Raw genomic sequence first — 21,073 nt, forward strand, 5'->3', positions numbered from 1 at the left:
AATTCACCATATAACTTTATAGTCACCCCTCTGTATTCACAGTTCCACATCCACTGGTTCAAGCAACCACAGATCATGTGTACTGTTATACACACTTACTGAAGAAAATCACCGCGTACCTATGGACCTAGCAGTTCAAACCCATATGACTCAAAGATTAACTGTACTTCAACATGTTCACCAAGTTTCAGAGTCTGATATGTAGATCCTGAGCCAAACCAGAACCTCCATTTCACCCTTTTGCCTTGTGGGAGCAAAATCTTGATAATAGATGTGAAATGACCCTGGTTAAACAAAACAAGAATGTTTATTTATTAATTTACAGTGGGAAGTATACTTGCTAACTCAGATGGATATTCCTGTTAGCCTGACCAAGTCATCCTCTTCCCAAAGATAGGCTACACTGGAAGCTGAGGTACCACTGGACTACTTGGGGACCACTGAGTTGGGGCAGGTGAGCAGATGCTGCTGGTGTGGATTCCAAAGGCCTTCTCATGTGAGCTCTTCATCTTCATGGTAGGACTTAAGCGCCCAGGGCATGGAGTTCTCCTGCCAGCCCGATGGAGCATTTTGTTCGCCTCTGTCATTCATCTCTCTTCATGCCCCATTTCTTATTAACCGTCGTTCTGATTGACATCCTTTTGGTTATGGGCATATGCGAGAATAAGACTTTCCTTGATACCTGTCCCATGATCCAGATAGATAGTGTTTAATTTAGTCTCTAGAAGTAAAAATTAATCCCTCTAAAATAGCCATCCTATTTCTCTCATTTCCAAATTGTAGTTAAGGATGCGGAGGGTGAAGATACTCCCTCAATACACCATTTGTCACTAGCTGAGCCACCAAATTGCTTTTGCTTTTCACCCAGAAAGACAAGCTACAAACTGGTTTGTGGGATCCTGTGACTCTCAGGGCTGAAAGTGTCACCTAATTTATCACTTACCCTTTCAGCAAGATCTCACATTTAAAACAGCAAAGCAACAATAATAACTAGAGAAACTCTTAAGAGAATGTAGTTCTTAATTAATGTCTATTTAATTTTAAATTTTCATTAAATGGATAATTTCTAGAAAAATATGAATTGATAAAATTAATCTACATGTGGGCACACTCACTTTGCTTGGCATGCTTTTGATCCCAAACAGAGCTCCCCAAGGTCTATGGTGGCAGTTTTCTGGTCCACATGGTCATTGACCACACAGGTGAGACTGGAGTTGGGCTGGCTCAGGGGCAGACTCAGAGCTTGGTCCCAGGGTTCTTCTGCTCCAGCTCCCTGGGGGGCCCTTGATTATCCAAGTCATCTTCAGGTCGTTTGTGACCCTGTGGTCCAGGGTGACCATTGCACCAGCCTGGTGTGATGGATTGTTACTCAGCCAGGATCTGGGAAAGGGGCAAGAGGGAACAAAAGCTTATTATTGTATTTGGAGGGACTGTTACTCACCCAATATCATGCCGTTCTGAGCCGTCAACTGGGAAGACAGGGCATTTCACAGCTAAAGAAACTGAGGCTTAGAGACGTGAAATAGTTTTCAAAATTATATAACGTGAAAGCAGTACCGAATCTCAGTTTAGAGAAGTGCAGACAGCCAGTCTGTCAGCTCTTTTTCATCTGTGGTACCCCTCAACTGTCACCACACACAGCTGAAATCACATCTGTTTGCCCTACACTTGCATTTTCAGAAACTTCTTGGGACTTCCCTGGTGGTCTAGTTGCTTAGACTCCACACTCCCAATGCAATGGGTCCAGGTTTGACCCTGCTCAGGGAACTAGATCCCACATGCTGCAATAAAGAGTTTGCATGTGGCAACCAGGACCTGGCATAGCCAAATAAGTAAATATTAAAAAAAATAATAATAAAATAACATATGGGTAAATTTGTTGTTGTTCAGTCACCAAGTCATGTCTGACTCTTCGCGACCCCATGGACTGACTGCAGCATGCCAGGCCTCCCTGTCCCTCACCATCTCCTGGAGTTCACCCAAGTTCATGTTCATTGAATCAGTGATGCCATCCAACCAATGGGGAAAATACATTTGCATTAACAAATAAAAGAACCTCCACAATCTCTCTAGCACTTGGACAGTATAATGAAACTTCATAGGCATATACTTTTTTCATTTGTAGAATTTTTAAAGAAGGTTCTGAAAACCCATTTGAGATTCTTAACCCTCTCTCACCCAAACTGAAGACATAAGGTTAGGATTTGGAGATAAAGGGGAAGAGAATGGCTTTGGAGAGAGCTGTGCTGCATAAGTCCCCTTTTAATCTGAGGGTTACCTGCCTCTCACCTCAACATGGTGACACAATGCTTCAGTGAGACCATTCTAAGAGCTGGATGTGTGTTCCCTGCAGCTTGGGGATGCACTGGACAGGTGTCTGATTTACACCTGAGAAAATGAAGGGATGAGATGCTGTAGAAACAGCCTGCAGTATTCAGGTGTTGGCTTCTAATTGGAAAGAAACTGCAAATGCATTGATGAGCTAAATGAACATGCTTTTAATCGACTAGAAGTACGGTCTTAAAAGAACTTTGACAAGAAGGTCATCTAGAGAAGCAATAGGTTCCTGACAAAGAGAGCCTATGGAAACAGACCAGCCAACACAAAAACCAAACAGAATGATATAGGTGGCTGTCCTGAGAGTGTCATCTATGACAGGGTAGCTGAGATCCCCAGCATGGGAGAGGAGAGGCATCCAAGGGACTTATGAAAATGCCCTGTGAGAGGAGCAACCAGAAGCCTAAATGCTGTCACACCCAGAGAACCCAAGAGCTTGATCGCCACCACAGGAAGAGTCAACCACCATCCTCCTCACTGTTCCTCATTGCTTCCCTGTGCCTGTGGGGTCAGGGAGAGAACTCAGTTATTTGGCTGTTCTCTCTGATCCTTGTGGGTCTTTGCCAGGGAACTTTGCCCTGGTCTGGCTCTCACTCTACTTCTGCTGCATCTTCTGTGGATGCGGCTATTCCTGCTCGTCTGGGGCAAGTGTGGGTAACACTGGTGATGACCTTGGTCCCTGCCACAGTCTCCTCTGGAGTGAGGTCCCTGTATGCTGACCTTTCTTATTCTGAACTCAGGCACTCTCTGGCCTATGGCCCCTCTCAGCACCTCATCTCCCTTATAGGAACCCTTGAGAACATCCGAACCTCCCCAACATGAAACGCAAGCTAAAGGGACCTTGTAGTGCTTCTAGAGAAGCCCTTTATTGTCCAAATACATGTGGCTCAATTTACTAAACATGACTCCCTAGGAGAAGGAACTATCCTACCAGAGACGTGGGACCCATGCTGCTTCTGATTTGCATTCCTGCTCATCTTATCTGGAATTCCTATCACCTGGCTTGCTTCTCACCCCTGCCACAGAGACCTTTTCTGTTGAGCCCCTAGGGAATGACATACCACATTCCTTTTAATTTTTAATTACAGTCTCATTCTTAAGGCATTTTAAATGCTTACTTACTTTCAGGTATATATATAAAACCATTCTGATGTCTTACCTGGCATCTTTTAAGTTTGTGACTTGCCAAATGAACTCTTTCTTAGTCTACTGTCTGATTTTGGAGCGCACGTCTCTTTTGTTCTATCAATAAAATATGGCTCTTGCCTATTTTGCAAGTCAAAGGATGAACACAGATTTGCATCCTCAGTGCGGTTCTGGCCTCTGCCTGAAGCAATGACTCTCAGTCCTATGTTGGAGGGTGTGGAGAACAATGATTAAACTTTTGAATTTTCCAGAGAATAAGATACATTAACTCAGGAGCTTCTCCTTAAACTCTAACCACACAGCCAAACTTGATTGAAAAGTGAAAATAGCTCAGTTGTGTCCAACACTTTGCGACCCCATGGACTATATAGGCCATGAATTCTCTAGGCCAGAATACTGGAGTGGATAGCCTTTCCCTTCTCCAGGGGATCTTCCCAACCCAGGGGTTGAACCCAGGTCTCCCACATTGCAAATGGATTCTTTACCAGCTGAACCACAGGGGAAGCCCCAGACCTGATTAAATGTAATTAAAATGTTTAAATTATGCTACTTAAATTCAGAAACAAGAGGGAATTCAGTACTGAAGAGCTGAGTGGAATTTGAAATTCTTGTGTCCCAAGCGGTTATCAGAACCAGAAATACACCTTAGAGGCCAAAGTTATATGTCTATAAGTGGGGATGAAATATTAGTGTGGCCTTGAACTTGTAGGGCTGCTGTGAAAAGTTAGATGAGAGGTTTTGAGAATTAGTATAAGAGAGTGTCTGGCTTTTATTCTGGGAGACAAGTATGTGGGCTGAAACTTGCCCTGTTCCATGAGAGTAATGTGAGAATTTGGAATCCAGGCCTGCATTGTGCATGGGGGTAGATGTGAATTCTTACAACCAGAGATAAGAAACTACCTTAAAAATAGGCAAAACTTACAAGACTCAAGCCGAGAAAAATACTAGACTGATTTATGGGGAGACTTCCTCATCAGGATATATGTGTGGACTACCTGTTCAAAGAGATTAAGAAAGGAATCAAGCCTATAGTACAAAACAAACATTTTGAAGAATTAACAGACATAAAGGAGAGAGAGGAAGTGGAAATATTGTGCAAAAAAACAGATAAAAGACATTAGTAAAATTAATGTATTTAACAGATATTTAGAAAGTAAAATTGAGAAGACTCACTGATCAGTTGTCTACGGAGTTGAGGTAGAAAAAGATGTCATGGGTGATAGTAAAAATGCATCATTTGCTAGGGTAGGAGACACTCAAAGAACATCAAGCTTAGTTGTTCAGTTTTGAACTGATTGAGTGTGCGATGACTTTGAGACATGCGAAGGGAGCTGTCAGTACAGTTGGGCTTAAAAATTTAGATCTGAAAGGTCTCTAGACCTAAGGTTCACAAAACACTGGGGAACCATGCCCTAGAGAATCACATTCACACTGATGGGTAGAGATCTAATAAGGAGCTATGTCATTATAAAACTAAAATACCTGAAACTTTTATGTAGGAAAAAATATACAAAGAAGTTCAGAAGAGGGAGAGGTCACTTCTGGCTGGTGCAATCAGCAAAGACTTCATGAGAGAGGGCTCTTGGGGCCTGCTTCTTCAGGTTGAAACCTTTTACTCCCTTCAGGTCCTCTTGATATGACCTGAAGGGGTCACACTCAAGACCTACATCACTGGGGTCAGCGTAGCACCCTTTTCTACCTGGACTATCCACGTCAGCCTCATCCCAAATTTAAGGCTCTTCCTTAATGTCTGTTCTTGTCCACATCCCACATCTTCCTGCTGCTTGTCTAGCCCAGGAGGCAATTTTATCTGTGCTTTCATCATACTCCCCACAGAGCATGCCCTAAGTATGAGGTGAACAGCCTGACATAGGTCCTTGAGGGGCAGACTGAGAAGAGACGGATGAGATTTGGCGCATGGGAAGGGCCCTTCCAAGCTAGTCGTGACACGACTGGACCAAGTGGTCTCAGGACGCAGTGCTCACATATCAGTAAAGGAGGGGACAGAAGTCCACACCAACCCTCTCAGAGCTTCAGCTCCCTCTACTATGTATCCACAGGATTCTGAGTATATTAGAATCTCTAATGTCTTGAGGAAAAGAAATCCAAGTCAGCCTGTCCCAGTTCCATGTGTTGACATTCCAGGTGAGGCATTCTGTCTGCTGAGGAGCTCCTTCCAGTGTGCAGAGGAAGGTACAAGTTCTCTTGCAGCCATGAATGACTCTGAGTCATGAGAAGTGGCTGCCCTTCTCAAGGCACTTGTGTGCCCTCCTACTCATACAAATCGGACCAGGGCCCTCCAAGTGAAAGCTCTTCCTGCCCCCACTGCTCCCCTGCCCTTGGCCCAACATGGCAGATGTGGGAAAGCAGCAGGCTTGAAGCAGAGGAGGTTCTGGCTGTGGTAGGCAGTGTCACAGCAACCCCAGTCAGTGATCACAGAGTCACCTGGGTTAGAAGTCTAGGTCTCACTGTTGAGGACAGAAGTAGGAAGGTGAAGTGGCAAAGATGATCTGAAGGTGCTCGTGATTTTCTCACAGTCTGTGGGGGAGGGGAGGATGGCAAGGTTGTCCCTAAACGCCAAGGATGAGGCATAGGGGTGGAAGCAGAGGCTCCTGGGCAGCTGCTCCAGAGCGCTTCACTATAATGGGGAGAAAAACCAATCCCTTGGACACACTCACTGGCAATTCCCTAAGAAGTCATTGCTATAGCCATTCCCAGATAGCTGAGAAACCACCATCCACACATGGCCACTTCCCAGGCTGTGGCACAGCCAGGAGGCTAAGCAGGCCCACTCGTGCGTCTGCCACCATAGACCCTGGTTTTGTCCCACCTCTCAGCAATTGACTTTTGCCTTTTTCCAAGCAGGGGAAAAGCACCTTTCTGATTAATCTAGGTCCTGAAGGACCCTGTTGACACTGCATTTACATGACTGAGGAAGAGTACATACATGACTTCTAGCTGGAAATTTTCTGTCAGAGCCCACATTGAGGAGCAGCCAGAGCCTTCCTTGAGTTAGGAAAGGACAGGGGGTTTTAAGCTTCCATGTGATAAAGAGTATGATTCCATTTTTGATGTTTGACTTCCCACTCCAGCTTTACTGAGGTATAAATGATATGAGAAACTATATGTAATCAATAAATACAAATAGGTGAGTTTGAACACATGTATACACTTTTGTTATCTTCACCACAGCCCAGGCAATAAACATTTTCATCACTTCCCCACGTTTTCTTGTGTCCTTTTAGGGTATGCATGTATGTATGTGTGTGCATAACAATGTTTAACATGAGATATTTAGCCTCTTAACAAAATTTACTTTATTGTTAATTATAGGCACTCCATTTTACAACAGGTCTCTAGAACATATTCATCTTGTGCAACTCTATGTGAAAGTAAAAGTGTTACTTGCTCAGTTGTGTCTGACTCTTTGCAGACTGTGGCCCACTAGGCTCCTTTGTCCATGGAATTCTTCAGGCAAGAATTTTAGAGTGGGTAGCCATTCACTTCTCCAGGGGATCTTCCCAACCCAGAGGCTGAACCTGAATCTCCTGCATTGCAAGTGGATTCTTTACTATCTGAAGCCACCAGGGAAGCCCAGAACATGCAGTATATGTCATTCTGTGCCTGGCTTATTTCATTGAGCATAATGCCTTACAGGTGCATCCATGTTATTCCAAGTAGTAGGATTTCATCCTTTTTCAAGGCTTAATAATACTCCAGCCTTAAAAATAAGTATTCACATTTCCTTTATTTATTTACCTATTGATGGATATTTGAGTTGTCTCCATGTTTTGGTTATTGTGAATAATGCTGCAACAATTATGGGAGTTCAGGTATCTCTTCGAGATCCTGATTCCAAAGCTTTTAGATATATTCCCAGAAGGGAGAATACTAACTCATTTGACACACTCATTCAGGACCTACAGATCTTCACAAAGAAGCTCACAAAGAGTTGGACCATTGCTCCACACACAGTGTAAGATCCTTCCATTTTGGTTAAGTTTCTCAAAATTATTTAGGAAGTCAAGGGTTGCTCCACTCCTGACACAATCAAGAAACAACAATTGACCCTTTCATTAAAAAAAGCTCGACAACTTAGGCATTTTTGGTTCTGAAAGCTATGTATGTGTTTAGAAATTTTACTGAAGCCCATTTCTGCTACAAAGCATCCCACTCTGTATGTGGCCCCTTACAAGAAACGGCTCTAGAGTCTGTCTAACTCACAATACAACAGGCACTCCTATTAGTGTCCCCAGACTCTCCTTCACTGTAGAGACTTTAGCAAACTTCCTGCAGGTCTCTAAGAGTTTCTGGAGCCCCATGGCCAAAAGTTGCCCATGAATTATTGATGTAAATTGTCTTCTGCTGACCTCATGCTATATGCCATTAGAGCAACATATGGTAATTGCTGCTTGCATCCCAAGCCTTCCTGGAAAAACAGACTCTCACAGGTTCCAGGCCTGTCCTTCACACCTAGCGGTTCATCATTCCTTATGTCATGCAAACACCGCCTGAATGATTGGCATGGCTGCTGAGGCCTCCTTTCTAAAATAAAAGCCTTTATAAGGCTTGGAGCACAGAATCTGGTCCAAACAATACTCCATTAAGCTATTACTATTATTATTACTTGACCAAGGCCATAGGCATAACCAGTATTCCCCAGCCAGTGCCCTTTTCTCCACCAAGCACCCCTAGCAGGGACTCCTCCCCAGAGACCATGGGACAACTTCAGATCCAGGGTTCAAATCCAGAGAGTCATGCATCTGTATATTCCGTTGCACAGGAGGAAGTTGTGGTCTCATCAGAACCTTTATGTTCAACACATTACTGACTTTACTAGGACATTCATCGCATCGTGTTGAGAGCAGCTGGATTCCTCAGTCACTGTCAGGTACCAAGTACCTGAGCACATCTGTGCACCTGGGAGGAGAGTGGCAGAGGGAAGACCGGAAGGACAGTCTATATATATTCTGTAGTTCTGTGTAGAAAAAAGTTGAATATTTAACATAACCTAAAATACAAATAGAAATATAAATCATATATATACATAGCTATCTGTCTCTTAATTGGCTCCCACGATTTCTCACTCTAATTTCCAGAGCTGTGAACATGATCGATTATACTTCTTGATTAGACTATGTAGTTTTAAGGAAGGAAGATAACTGGGAAGGCCTAATATATTCACATGGAGAAGGCAATGGCACCCCACTCCAGTACTCACTCTTGCCTGGAAAATCCCGTGGACGGAGAAGCCTGGTGCGATGAAGTCCATGGGGTCGCTAAAAGTTGGACATGACTGAGTGACTTCACTTTCACTTTTCACTTTCATGCATTGGAGAAGGAAATGGCAACCCACTCCAGTGTTCTTGCCTGGAGAATCCCAGGGATGGGGGAGCCTCATGGGCTGCCGTCTATGGGGTCGCACAGAGTCGGACATGACTGAAGCGACTTAGCAGCAGCAATATATTCACAAGAATTTCTCAAAAACAGTTTTCTCCAGATGGAAAAAGAGGAACAGAGCGATTAAAGCGTGAGAGGTTCTACACTGCTGTGATGGAGGGGGCCCTGGGGGAAGTACCTGAATGTGGCCTCCAGGAGTTGGAGGTCGTCTCCGGTTAACATGTAGCAAGACCTGTAGCCACAAGAAACTGAACTCTTCCAACAATAAGAATGAGCTTAGAGAAGGAACCCAAGCTCCAGATGAGAATGCTATCCGCTGAAACACCGATTTCAGCTTTGTGAGACCCAGATCGGAGAACTCACCCAAATGTGTCAAACTTCTCACCTACAGAACTGAGAGATATTGAATGGGTGCGACTTCAAGTCACAGAGTTTGTGGTATTCTATTATGAATCCACTACATGTTTAAGTAAGCAACATTTTTTATAAAAAACTATTTTCCAAAACAGAAATGTGGGTGCAATAGACATACTTTATGAGATAAATAAGTATTTCTCTAATTGTGTGGCAGCCTGATTGCAGATTCTTTTCTGAGGTGGAAGTTCATTTCTCCCTTAAATTTTAGATCTGAAGCGGGACAAGGACCCCATCATAGGTTTTGGGGGAGTTTTTTCAGAAAGGCTGAATAACAGAGTGGATTCAGAGCTTTGTTTACAGAGCAAAAACTATTCCCCACAGGCAGGAAAAAAAGGAACACTCCCTTCGTTTGCCAGCTTTCCAAGACTGATGCTAGAAAGTGAGTGAGTCTTTTAGAACGCAGGATGAGAATGAGAGTAACTGAGCTGAAGCTCAGTGGATTCAATAGTGAGGATTCCAGTGACTCATACTACCTCAGCTGCCCCCAGTGGCTCAGCTTCCCAGGCCCTGGCAGCTTACAAAGCCCTTGAGATGGTCAGGATCCATCTATATCCTGGCACCACTCTGTTGCCATGCAAGTCCCAGGAAACTGGAACCATAATCCTAACCCTGCAGGAGGCAAATGCAGCCCAGAAGCTGGGAGGCCCAGCAGGGACCCATGTCAGGCTACCCGCTCAGCTGCAGATGACAGAGAAGAACAACGCTATCCAGCCAAGCCTAGAGGTACGGAAACTGTGACTATATTTGCTTACCACTGGCTGAGAAATTAGTTCTCAGAAGATGACCCTGAGAGAAAACCAGGCTGATAGGCTAAAATGAAGCAAAAACTCCTTCCAAAGGAGGTTAGCTTCTAGTAACAGAGAATCCCTCTGCCGTCTTAAACATTCTGAGCTCTTTGCCCTTCTGTGTCACCATGTGCTATTTCCTTCCGAAGCACACATTCTTCAAACCAGTTCTCAATTGGCAAACTTGCAGTGACCTGCCAACTGCCTTCACCTTCTTTACCTCTGGGAACATCATGGAGCATTCAGGCCAGTGGAGGGTATTTCTAGGCTCACAACTGTGTTGTGGGTAAAACAACAGTATAGTGATTTTCTTTTTCTATTATGGTTGTTTGAGTTTCTCCCTGGAGTGTCAGCCCATTGAAGGCTGGGATTGAACTTGATCATCTCTGCACTCCCAATATCTTCTTTGCTGAATCAGAATAAGCACTGAAACCCCAGCAACACAGCAGGCAGTGAACAAATAATGCTAGACTATATGAACAAACAGCATCACTTTAGGACCTGCCTGGAATCGTGCTGGGCAGTCCCCACACGCATCATCCACCCACACTTTGCTGCTTTCCTGGGTCAATAGCTCTACCCCAGCAGCCTTGATCGTCAATGCCAACCTATGGTGAAGCACAGAATTTGTGCTTTTATAGCAAGATTGGGTTAGGGTTTCCTGGATATGGTGGTTGTCTTCGGTTCCTACCCTCTTTAGTGTGAGTCAAATTTCCTTTCTCATTTTCAATAAATGTCAACTGTCAGTTGCCCAGCTACAAAGCTCTGAATGGAAAGTGTCAACGCCCCACATCCCCAATGCAAATATTGGTATTTACCTTGTCCTGGGAACCAGTATTCAAAGCTTTATAACCTGTAGGTTTGATTTCACTCCCACACACACAAGAAAGTCAGGTCACTGCATATAAAACTGTATTACAGATGTGAAACATGAGTCCTAAAGGGGTTACATGACCCATAAAATGTCACGCAGCTAATCAACAGATAGAGATAGGGACTTATGAAATAAATTCAGGAATTACTCCCCAACTTCACAGTCCCTCTCCCATCCCACTGTGTGGCCTCTAGCAAGTCACCTACAGTCTAGCTTCTCCCCTCCCCCAAACTACTCTGAAGCATCCCAGACAAAAGACTATTCAGCATAGGCTTTATTTCCCCTCTACTCTGCATAGTAATGTGAAAATATCTTACAAATGCTATCTGTGCAGCCTGTGGTCAGAAGCTTCTTATTTTGGAGTCAAAATAGAAACAGTTCATCCTCTGGTCACCTGAATAATAATGCAGAGCTAGTCTCATCTGCCACTACACCCTCTTATGTCCTCTATTTCTTTCCTGAAAGGACTCCTTCTTTGATAACTGATTATGAAATTATTTCTGTGGAAGAGGGTGGAGAGACGAGTCTGGAGACAGCAAACAGTCATGTGGCTGGAGGCCAGTGACATTGGAAAGGGTCAGCCAAAACACACTCCAGGCTGATGAAATGCCAAGGACTTTTTAAGGGAGTCTAATCTTAATGTTCCATCCATCCTGTGTCAAGGCATAAACAAGCACACGCATACCAACCACAGAGCATTTTGGTCAGTTAATAGTTTATGCAATGGTCTTGTGCTGGCAATGTCTGTGAAATAAAAGGAAAGTGGGCTTTGATCTGCAGCAGCAGATCATGCATGTGTGTGGGGGATGGGGGGAGTGGGGCAGGTGCCATATGGGAGAGAAATACGGAGTCTAGTGAGATGAGGAATCCAGGAAGAACAAAAGATCTGAGATGCAAGCCTCACAGAAGTTGTAGGGCAGTCTCTGGACTGCTACAGGACTTTTCCTGTCTCCCCCACCCCCAACTCTGGCCACCACCAATCTTTTTTTCTGTTTCTATGAAGGTTTTTTTTTTTTTAAGGTTCCACATATGAGCAAAATCATACAGTGTTCGTCTTTCTTCATCTGACTTATTTCACTTAATACAAGCCCTCAACTTTCATCCATGTTGTTTCAAACGACAGGATTTCTTCCTTTTATATGGCTGCGTATATTTCATTGCAATGTAAATATACATCATATCTTCTTTATCCACTCATCTGTCAATAGACACAGGTTGTTTTCATGTCTTGGCTACTGTAAATCAGTTCAGTTCAGTTCAGTCGCTCAGTCGTGTCCGACTCTTTGTGACCCCATGAATCGCAGCACGCCAGGCCTCCCTGTCCATCACCAACTCCCAGAGTCCACCCAAACCCATGTCCATTGAGTCAGTGATGGCATCCAACCATCTTATCCTCTGTCGTCCCCTTCTCCTCCTGCCCTCAATCTGGGTGTGATACCCAGAAGTGCAATTGATGACTATATGGTAGTTTTCTTTTTAATATTTGGGGAAACATCTGTGCTCTTTTCCATTGTGACTGCACCAATTTACAATTTCATCAACAGTGTACAAATGTTCTCTTTCTCCACCTCCTCAGCAGCACTTTTTATCGCTTGTCTTTTTGGTAATAGTCATTTTAACAGATGTGAGGTTTTCTCACTCTGATTTTGATTTGAATTTCCCTGATCATTAGTAATTGAGCAACTTTTCACATATCAATAGTCATTTGAATATCTTCTTTGGAAAAATGTCTATTAAGTTCCTTTGTAATTTTTAAAAATGTATCATTTGTGTATTTTTTCTACTGGGTTGTATGAGTTCTTTGTTTGTATTTTAGATATTAACCCTTTATCTGATATATGATTTGCAAATATTTTTTCCCATTCCTTATGTTGCCTGTTCATGTTGTTGATCATTTATTTTGCTGTGCAGAAGGTTTTTAATGTCATAGTTAGTATATCTTATATTATAACATAAGAGATGGAAGAAAAAAGATATTTAAGATGTTATATATAACATAAATATATACACTGCACACACAAATGTCCTCATAACAAAATGAGAAAAAAAATGTGACAATTACAGTCCTTGCTTCTGATTTCTGTAACTCGAATATGGTAGCTGGTATTTATAGCTACATAACCCATTTTGTGTTTCCTTTGCTTTCAGCATGATAGTTTGGTGGTCTGTGGTTAAGCGTCAATCTTTACTAAGGCCCAGTAGTAGGCCAGATGCTGTTTCTTAGAGGGAAAATAGTTATCCACAACGACAGGGCTGTGCTTCCAAATCCTGAGGGCCTTCACTGCGATTCACTTATAGGGAGCTGCTAAGTCTCCAATCAGAACCCCTTTCAAGCACCCTTGGATCTGTTGGATCACATGACTTAAGCAAAAAAAAAGCTAGCTCAGCAGCCTGGACCTATCACACAGCCTTCTCTTGTTCTGGGCCCTACTCGAAACTCATAGCTTTTCAGGTCATCTGGTAATGGGCTGGAGTAGCACATACAAATGAGGAGCAAGTTATTTCCAAAATCCAAAGAGACTTCCAGGCATTGTGCCTAGGTTGTTTTTGGTTTTGTTTTGCTTGTAGGAGGGACCAGATGTATAGCAATGTATCCCCTACCTTAGAAAGGATATTTCAACATGCCCTGTACCATCAAACCCCTAGAGGTTTCACTAAAGTAGAAAGTCCCTGAGTTTTGGTTAAGTTTATTTCCCACCCTCTAATATATATATGTTTTAACCAATAAGTCTAGAGTAGTTGCAACTACTCACTCATTAGGTCCAATCAGCACAACATCATCAATGTAATGAACCAATATGATATACTGTGGAAAGAGGAAGTGACCAAGATCCCTGCAAGTTTTGTTGTATTGGAAAAGACCCTGATGCTGAGAAAGACTGAGGTAAGGAGAAGAAGGGGATAACAGAGGATGAGATGGTTGGATGGCATCATTGACTCAATGGGCATGAGCTTGAGCAAACTCTGGGAGCTAGTGATGGACCTAGAAGCATGGCGTGCTGCAGTCCATGGAGTCACAAAGCACTGGACATGACTTAATGACTGAACAGCAACAATAGAGGTGAGAGTTGATATAACCTTCAAATAGAACAATGAAAGTTTAATTATTGCTCTTGCCAGCAGAAAGAAAACTGCTTCCAGTGATTTTTTTGAACAGGGATGGAGAAACAAGGATTAGCCAGACCATTAGCTATATACCAGGTACCAGGGGATGAGTTAATCTGGTCAAGCAATGAAACCACATTTGGTACAGCAGCTGTAGTTCAAGTCACCACCTCAGTCCTCTGTAAGCAAGCCTAACTCTTAGAATTCACTGTCATTCTCCAAGACTCATCTGTCTTCTGCACAGCTAAAATAGGCAAGTTGGTTGGGAATGGGAATCAGTACCCCTGCATCTTTTAATTTCTTGGTACTAATCTGTGAGGTTCCTCTGCAAACACAGAATTACCCATGGTTTACTTTTCTTAGGTAGAGTTGGTTCTAGTGGCTTTCACTTTACCTTTCATACCAGAATAGCTCTCACTTCACAAGTCAGGGAACCAGTGTGAGGATTCTGCCAGTTGCTGAGTATGTCTATTCCAAACATACATGCCAATTATAAGTTTGTATATTTCATTAATGACTTAAAGAAATATGTATATGTCTTTATAGTAAATATATATATATATATATATATATATATATATATATATATATATTTACTTAAGGAATTTGCTCATGTGAGTGTGGAAGTTTGGTACTTCCAAAAGCTCATGGGGTAGGCCAGAAGGCTGAAGCCTCAGAAAAGATTTTCAGCTTAAGTCCAAAAGCAGTCTGCTGGAAGAATTTCTTTGTGCTCAGAGGAGATCAGCCCTTGTTGTATTAAGGCTTTCAACTGATTAGAAGATGCCCACCCACAGTAAAGGGAAGCCCATGAAGGGTAATAAGCTTTACTCAAACTTCATATATTTAAATGTTAATCTCATCCTAAAAACACCTTCATGAAGATATCAGGAATAATTTTTGACCAAATGAGTGGGTGCCATGACCCAGTCAATTTGACATATAAAAAATGGCAACCCACTCTAATAGTCTTGCCTGGGAAATCTCATGGACAGAGGAGGCTGGTGGGCTACAGTCCATGAGGTCACAAGGAGTCGGACATGACTGAGCACGCATATACATATGAGTATGGAAGTAGAAGATGTGAGCAATACTCTCTCTCTCTCTCTTTTTTTTTTTTTCTATTCAGTTTGGCAAAATTTTATTACCTATGATCGATAGATACATTCCTCTCTCCATATTTAAAAAGAATTTCAAAGTAACAAAATAATTTTATATACTATACAACTCAGAGCAGTTGTATACAGGGGACCGATTCATTGCTCACAGGGTGGGCAGAACCCTCTGCCTCCAAACATTTTTTGAGCTAGTTTTACTTTCAGCTCTTGAGTCTTGGTCCCAGGTCTGAAATCACAGTTTAGGTGCTAGAATTACTCAGCCACAGGGATTGAGCTTCTAGTTCAGAGGTGAGGAGAGGGCTTCTTAGAAGTGACCAATGAAGCCTCTGCAGCAGGAACAGAAGGGCAGAGAGTACTGGGGCAGAACCAGAGGGGCCTGGCTTGTGGGGGGAGGGTGAGGAGCCCTCTCACTGTTTCCCCGTGTCCACCTGTGTGTCTCCACTCTGTAGAACAGGGGCTGCATTAGAGCAGCAGCAGCCAGTAGACCTGATGTAAAAATGTTCTCATAGCTTCTCGTAGAATTTAAAGACAGGGCTCAGTAGAACCCTTGATTGGACCCATGAGATCCCAGGATGCCAGGAACTACGAGCCCTTGATTATTGAGGTGGCCCAGCCAATGGTGCTGGAAGGCATGCTCAGGTTGTTTAACAAGGACAGTCCTCTACTAGAGTTGGCAGACCTGTACAATCACACTGGCCTTGGGCATAATGATTCCATAGTCCTCAGGCAGGAATCCCATGTCCCAAATCCAGTGTTCCAGAGACACAAAGCGGACACCCTTCTTGAGGTTGCAGAACAGGTGGTCGGTCTTAAAAGGGATACTGGTTGTACCTTGATGGATTGGCCTAGGAGAGAAATGATGTAGCTTGGCCTGCTTGGCATCTAGAAGTTGGATAATTAGCTCATACAGACAGACCGAGGCTTCTTGGTCTGCCCACCAGGCAGAGACACAAATCTCAATCTTTCCACTATCCAGGAGTTCCGGCCACAGACCTTCCTCCTCCAGGTCCAACACTTGCTTTTTGTAACACCACCTGTAGAAAGGCTGGAAAGAGTCCCAGGGAACTAGCCTGCGGCCGTCCTTCCAGCTTTCTTCCTTTCTCCAGCTTCTACAGTTGACTGTCCTCCAAGGCAGGAAGGCATCTATGCCATGGGGGTTCAGGTAGAGATTGCGTCCTAAGGGTCTACGCTCGCAGAAGTGGCCTAGGAGGCAGGGCCTGGGGTCGTCGTCGTCGTCTCGGGGGAGGCAGGATCGGAAGATGGGCCACAGCTTAGCGTGGCTGTAGGGTAAGATGCTCAGCCATACGGCCAGGGTGTCCACCAGGTAGCGCCAGTACCGGCACACATGGCGGCATTGCCCGAGCAGCACGCTTGTGGGAAGGTAGCTCAGCACTTCCAGGAGCATCTCGATGGGCAGTTGGCTTAAGCCGGGCGCCTCCTCGGATTCGGGGTTGGAAGCGGGAACACAGGCGGGCAGGCCCTGGGAGGCTGAGGCCCCCGTGGTCTCCTCGCCAGGCCCTGCGGCTGCGGCTGCCTTCATCTCAGCCAGTGCTCCTCACCAGTGGGCCTTCACCTTGCTTCAGCAATACTCTCTAAAAAACTCACCCTAACAGAAACACTTAGAAGACTTCATCCAGCAACGATAGAATATATTTGTTCTCAGGTGTGCATGAACCATTCTTCAGAACCTTATATTAGGCCACAGAATAAAGCTCAGTAAATTTAAGTAGAATCAAATCATATAAAGTATTTTCTCTGACCACCCTTGAATGAGCTAGAACTCAGTAACAGAAGGAAGACTAGAAACATCACCAATACATGGAATTTAAATGAAACTCAATAGAATAACCTGTGGATCAAAGGCAAACACACAAGGGAAATTTAAAAAAAAAAGAAAGAAAGAAACAGTGGGAGGCTTTCAGTCTAAGATGGCAGTGTAGGAAGACCCTGCAGTCACCTCCTCTCATACAGATACTGAATCTACACATCTGTATAGAGTGATTCCTCCTAAAGAAGAACTAAAGGCTGATTAAACAGCTTCTGTACAACAAATGATACAGTGACCACCTAGATGTTGGTAGGAAGAATGAAGATGTGATATGATGAGGAAACCCATTTCTGATGTGGAAAAATGCAATAAGAAGTAATATCACTGAGGGGCCCATGCACAGATTAGCCCACCCTGGGGGGCACAGTAATAAAACAGTGGTTTAAAAAATCACCTGGGCTATACATAAAGCAAATCCATTTACTAACTGTTGAACATCTGCCAAATGGGTGGGGCACAGCTGGAATTTTCTCCAGGGTTGGAGGCATGAGATAGTACTTATTTTTGTTCTCCTTCCCTTTGATAGCATGGGTGGCAATATGTCCAAACACTCTAAACTGGCCTGCCAAGGTCACCGCAGCACATCCCAGGCACTTGACCCCAATCAACTACAGCTTCCCTTAAGTTGGCCCAGCACCATACACCTTGGTTTTCCCAACCTGTGCCGGCCCCAGCATCAGCCATCTTTCCAAGGTGGCCCCAATGCGGTGTGCCCCAGGACCACCCTTCCCCTCAGGCTTGCACTTACTCCAGCTCTGGCAGTGCTAGTGGTAAGAACTCAGCTGCCAATGCAGGTGACATAAGAGATGCAGGTTCGAACCCTGGGTCAGGAAGATCCCCTGGAAAAGGGAACGGCAACCCACTCCAGTATTCTTGCCTGGAGAACCCTATGGACAGAGGGGCTTGGTGGGCTACAGTCCATTGGGTCGCAAAGAGTTGGACATGAATGAGGCAACTCAGCATGCATGCATGTAGCAGCTCCACTGGAATGGCCCCAGCTCAGTGCATGCTGGAAACCTTGGCCTGTACTGACTCCTGTTACAGCCCTCCTTCTCTGGTATACTCTGGGACCCCACCCCCAATCCATGTCTGCTTTAACTCCAGCCATTCTGGAGAGCAATACTGGCATAGCACACTACAGGAACCACCTACCCTGTGCTCCCTCCAGCCCTGGCCATCCTGCAAAGACAGCCCCAGTATGGTGCAACCCAGGATATTCCACGCTGGCATCTACTTCAGCTCCAGACAACCTGCCAAAGCCTCTTAGCACAGTCTACAAATGGGACATACCTCCAAGACCAGGAGAGGTAGTGGTTTGGCCTAATTCATAGACATAAACACAGAAAGTCAAACTAAATGAAGAGACAGAGATACATGTTTCAAATAAAAGAACAAGATAAAATTCCAGCAATAAAAAATCTAATAAAATGGAGATAAGTGATTTACCTGATGAAGACTTCAAAATAATGGTCATAAGGAGACTAACTGAACTTGGTAGAAGAATGTAGGAACACAGTAAGAATTTCACAAAGATTTAGGAAAAGTAAGAAAGAACCAGTCAGAGCTAAAGAATGCAACAACTGAAATTAAAAATACACTAGAGGGAATCAATTGTAGATTAAATGATACAGATATGGATGAGTGATCTGGAAAATAATCAAGCAGCAAAAACAAAAAAAAAATTTTTTAATGAATTTTTTAGTTTGGCATCTGGGAAAATATCAAGTGTACCCACATTTGTATTACAGGGTTTCAGAAGGAGAAAAGAGACAGAGAAAAGGGTAAACAAAAATATTTAAAGAAATAATGACTAAAAACTTCCCTAACCTGGGGAAGGAGACACATCCAGGTCTAGGAATGACAGAGAGTTTCAAACAAGATGAACTGAAAGAGGTTCATAACAAGACATGATCCTAATTAAAATGACAAATGTGAAAGATAAAGAGAGAATTTTAAAGGCTTCAAGAGAAAAATGACTAGTCACATACAAGAGGACCCCCACAAGACTATCAGATGATTTTCAGCAAAAATTCGGTAGGCCAGAGGGGAGTGGAATGATGTATTTAAAGTGCTGAATTAAAAAAAAAAAAAAAAGATGGCTTACAACCAGAATACTTTACTTGACAAGGTTATCAACCAGGATTGAAGGAGAGGGCTTCCCTGGTGACTCAGTGGCAAAGAATCCACCTGCCAATGCAAGAGACATGGGTTCGATCCATGGACTGGGGAGTTTCCACATACTACAGAACAACAAAGCCCATGTACCGCAACTACTGAGCCCACTTTCTAGAGCCTGCAAGCCACAGCTACTGAGTCCACATGCTGTGACTACTGAAGCCCACACACCTAGAGCCTGTGCTCCACAACAAGAGATGCCACCACAATGAGAAGCCTGCACACTGCAACAAAGAGTGGCCCCCACTCACCACACCTAGACAAAGCCTGTGCACTGCAATGAAGACCCAGAACAGCCAAACAATAAATAAATAAATAAAAATTATTTTAAAGAGAATTGAAGGAGAGATAAAGAGTTTCTTGGATAAGCAAAACTAAACAAGCTTGACTCAATAAATCGGCTTTAAAGAAATTCTAAAGGGTCTTCTCTAAGCAGGAAAGAAAAGGCCATAACTAGAAATGAGAAAGAAGACTCTCACCAATAAACGCAAATATGTAGCAAAGGCAATGGATCAGCCACTTGAAAGCTAGTATGAAAGTTAAAAGACAAAAGTAGTAAAATCAACTGTAACTTCAATAAATATTTAATAAATATACTCAAAATTAAAAGATGTAAAGTATGCCATCAAAGACATTAAATTTGGAGGAAGAGAAGAAAAAATGTAGTACTTTTAGAGTACATCTGAACTTGAAGTGACTGTCAGCTTAAACAATTATGTACATTATTGTAACAACAAACAATGTGTACTGTAGATATATTTTAAAAAAAAAGATGAATCCAAACATAACACACACACACACAAATCATCAAACTAGAAGGGAAAAGCCAAGAGAAGAAGAAAGGAACACAGAAAACCAAATAAACAACCAGAAGACAACAAAATGGCAATAATTACATATTTATCAATAATCATTTTGAATGTGAATAGACAAAATGTACCAATCAAAAGACATAGAGTGGTTGAAAGCAGTTTTTTAAAAGGATTCATCTATATGCTGCCTACAAGAGACAAATGAAAAGAAAGTTGGGTTAGCAATACTTGTATCAGACAAAATAGACTGTTTAGAAAAGATCATAATAAAAGACAAAGGAGAACATTCCTCTGAGATTAGAAGCAAGACAAGGATACTCAATCTAGTCACTTTTATTCAACATAGTATTTGGAGTACTAGCCACAGCCATTGGATAAAGAAATTAAAAAATCGAAACTGGAAGGAAATAAAATGTCATTACTTGCAGATGACATGATACTATAGATAGGAAACCTTAAAGACTCCACCAAAAAATGTTAGAACTAATAAATCAGTTCAGTAAAGTTCCAGGATAAAAAATTTATATACAAGACATCTATTGCATTTCTACACACTGCTAACAAACTATCAGAGAGAAAATAGAAAGCAATTTTATTTTTAAATGCATCTAAAAAATACCTGAGAATAAATTTAACCAAGGGAGGAAAAGAACTATCCACTGAAAACTATAGGACACTGATGAAATAAATTGATGATGAACAAATAAGTGGAAAGAAAATTTTGTTTTCATGGATTCGAAGAAACAATATTATTAAAATGTCCATACTACTCAAAACAATCTATAGATTTGTTGCAATCTCAACTGAAATTCCAATGGTAATTTTCAAAGAAATAATCTAAAATTTGCATGGAATCACAAAAGAAAAAATATGCAAAGCAGTTTTGAGAAAGAAGAACAAAGCTGGAAACACCATACTCCCTGATTTCAAACTACACTAAAATGCTAAAATAATGAAATCACTATGGTACTGGCAGAAAAACAGACATATAGATCAAAAGAACAGAAAAGAGAGCCCAGAAATAAACTCATAGCCATAAGATCAATTAGTCTACAACATAAGAGGCAAGAAAATGCAAT

The 21,073-nt window shown here is 42.7% G+C and overlaps 1 long non-coding RNA gene and 1 pseudogene across 1 annotated transcript; both read right to left on the reverse strand.

Annotated features, from left to right (window-relative positions):
- Positions 1-288: 288 nt before the first annotated feature.
- On the reverse strand, positions 289-3,685 carry LOC138416146 (uncharacterized). Its single transcript, XR_011247556.1, has 3 exons — positions 3,497-3,685; positions 1,116-1,380; positions 289-682 (listed from the first exon to the last, which is right to left on the reverse strand). It is a non-coding gene; the product is annotated as an uncharacterized lncRNA (long non-coding RNA).
- Positions 3,686-15,843: 12,158 nt separating this feature from the next.
- On the reverse strand, positions 15,844-16,719 carry LOC138437027 (F-box only protein 27 pseudogene; annotated as a pseudogene).
- Between the last annotated feature and the right edge of the window lie 4,354 nt (positions 16,720-21,073).

The sequence above is a fragment of the Ovis canadensis genome, chromosome 1 (assembly GCF_042477335.2).
Source record: "Ovis canadensis isolate MfBH-ARS-UI-01 breed Bighorn chromosome 1, ARS-UI_OviCan_v2, whole genome shotgun sequence".
NCBI lineage: Eukaryota > Metazoa > Chordata > Mammalia > Artiodactyla > Bovidae > Ovis > Ovis canadensis.